Here is a 3,203-nt window from a genome sequence, read left to right on the forward strand (position 1 = left end):
TCTAGATTGACCTTGTTCCCTAACGTTCTCGTTTCCGTGTCTCTGGTTTCCATAACCTTGACTTGCGTAACCTTGATTTCCGTAACCCCGGTTTCCTAACCGACGAGCGCGATTATGCGATCTGTTGTCGTCTGCCCTTGCTGGCCCGTGGTATTTGTTATTTTGCGCCTTCTTCCTGTCCTTTGCGTCTTGTTTATCGAAGACTACTTCGAGTTCGCGCAATAGACTCTTGAATGCTTCTATGTCAGATCCACACTTCCCGACAAGTGTCTGTTGATACCTAATAGGCAATTTGGAAAAGCAAAATTTAATGATTTCTCCGTTGCTATATGGACTATCTAAAAACTGATTCTTCTTGAGTAAATCATCAAAAAATTTGGTTGCGTTCCTATGCCCGGACACTTCCAGTTCAGGACAAAATATTATTTCCTCTTTAATCCTGTCTTGCGTTTCCTTTGACCAGTAGGTACGCAGGAATGCACCAACAAATTCCTGATAGGTCCGACACGTCGCTGCCACACCCCGCATCTTTTCCGCGGCTTGGCCTTCGATGTGTCCACACATGAATTCTAATTTTGCGTGGGTTGGCCATGATGACGGTAATGAATTAGTGAACTGCGTCACCCAGCTCTTCGGATGCATCGACCCTCCATTATCTCTGAACTTCTGGAATTTTAGTATCGACAGGAAGTGATTGTGATCAAAATCCTGTCTGATCCTCGCACTGGTGTTGTCACTCGTTTCCGATACTTGCACGTCTGCTGAGTGTCCTGTTCTATCTTGCTGATAACTGTGATGTGCTACCTCTGTATCACAGTGGAAGTGGCTCTCAGAATTCACTCTCCTAGGTGGGCTATAATTATTGGAGCTATTACTCGCTGTTTCTGCGTGTGCATTATTAGTTCCGCACTCTGTCACTGGGCTAGAGCACGGCGGGCTTTTCCTCGGAGACACACTCCTGTGTACTCCATCATTGGTATCCGAACGCGCAGTGCTCGTGTGCCCGTTTCGCTCTAGTTTCGCTATCCGACTCACTACTTCTTTCATTCGTTTCGTGATGTTCGTAACCGCAATATTACCTTGAGTTTTTAAGAATGCTAGGGATTTTGAGTGGGATTGTGTTGTACGTCGCAAGCGCCCTGCGAGTTTAGAAGTTGCTTCCGCGACTTTCATTGCCCCTATTGCTGTTGTTTTGGCCAGGCCTGCTACTTTTTGTGCAGCCATTGACATTTGTTTTGCTTCTCTACATTCTTTCTTTATTGTTATTAATTCCCCACGAATTTCCTCTATATGCGAAATTATTGCCTGAGTGTCCTTCTTACGCTGTTCGTCAGCTTCTTCCTTCTCCTTCTTACGTTGTTCGTCAGCTTCTTCTTTCTCCTTCTTACGCTGTTCTTCAGCTTCTTCTTTCTCCTTCTTACGCTGTTCGTCAGCTTCTTCTTTCTCCTTCTTACGCTGTTCTTCAGCTTCTTCTTTCATTGATCGTAGGAAGCTCAGTATTGGGTTAATGTCATCATTTTGATCCTCGTCACACATGGGTGATGTAACTCTGGACACCTGGGCGCTAGAGCTCTGACGTGGCCGAGCTGGCCCCTGTCTGCTCTCGTTCGTTTGATTATAAACCTCTACTACCGTCTCGACCTGTGTGCCTGTCTCTGTTTCATCCTCTACCTCACTCTCATAATCACGGCGGCGACGTTGCTCTAAGATCGCGTCCAAATCACCTTCCTCATCAATGAACCTGCCGTCCTGTCCTGCTAAAAATGTGCCCATCTCATCTCTGAACCTATCCTCGTCAGTAAACTGCGCCTTATCCATTATTCTATCCTCTTTTGTTTTAGCTTCGATCGATAATAGTCGTGCCTTACTTCTCGTGATCATTCATGAGAAACAAAATTTATCTAAAATTCACAATAAAATCATCTACTCCCAATATTTTTTCACATAGACATAAAATTTCAACAACGCCGTTCCAACGCTGTAATCACAAACACAATTTGATGTGGTACAGAAACCGCACACAAATCCGACAAAGTGCGATGCGGTACAGACACCACATCAGCGAAACACAAAAAAAACAATGAACAAAAAATATATACACTGAAAACAAAAACTGTAGTCATGCGCCGCTACTTAAAACTAAACGCGGAACTACCAAAAAAAACTTGGGTATTAATCATTAAAAAATAGAGAGAAAAAAAATTGAATGTTCCTACTAAGAATCCTGTTTGTTTATCAGAGATTCACAGGAAAGATCCGAGGCCAAGGGTCGCCATATTATGCGAGGTGCCGGGGCTAGTAGTGTATTTATCACTAAATTCTACTAGAATCCACATGTGTAAATCATGCTCTAAGCCCCCCCTATTCTAACTCCGACTTTTGCTGTTGCACAAGGATAAAAAAAATACGCGAACTGACTCTAATCAACCCTGCTAGTGGAGTAGAAGAGAGTTTGGCACCTGCAGTAATTTAATTTGATACATAAGTTAAATAAACAAAGGTTTCATTAGCATAGTGAGGAATGATAGGGTTGCTCTATTGATTAACAGAATGAAAGTTCTGTTCAAACTAACAATATGATTTATTAAGATTAAACACAGAATAGTAAAAGAAACACAGCAAATTTATAAAACATCAAATTGGCTAAAATTGGAGATTCATACAAACACTATAAAGGTGAAGTTGTCCCTAACTTAGATCGTGAGGTTTAAGACGAAGTGGTATGTGGAGCCAATTCCTTTCCACTCAAATCTCAAGAGAGACACACAGCTAACCCAATGGTAATTGCTGTTACTCGAAACTGAACAAAGTTAGAAAAGGATGAACAGGCGCGCTCTGCTGAGCTCTGATTATCACCTAGGAAAATCCCTATCTGCCGGTGCTGCGGATGTACATTACCAACAGTCTTCTTATCTCCCAGAACACGATCTGGCGTACCGCAGGCGAGGGCTGGCTGCTTCAACGTCCTCGACCGAAAGGCGACTGCTGACTCCTCAGAGCACCCGTACAGGCCGAACACCGAACATTCCCGCCCCCACGACAGTGGCCGTGGTTACGTTCCAATCAGCCACACCAAAACCGGCGGAAATTCCACTCCATTGCCGGAGCACTACCATTCCACCAATGGAGATTCTTGGCGCCAATTTCTGTGCTGATTTTGCCCCGTCACGGAGCTATGCCCTTAGCAAGCCAATCACAGTTCC

This window comes from Schistocerca nitens, chromosome 1, assembly GCF_023898315.1.
Source record: "Schistocerca nitens isolate TAMUIC-IGC-003100 chromosome 1, iqSchNite1.1, whole genome shotgun sequence".
Taxonomy (NCBI): Eukaryota; Metazoa; Arthropoda; class Insecta; order Orthoptera; family Acrididae; genus Schistocerca; species Schistocerca nitens.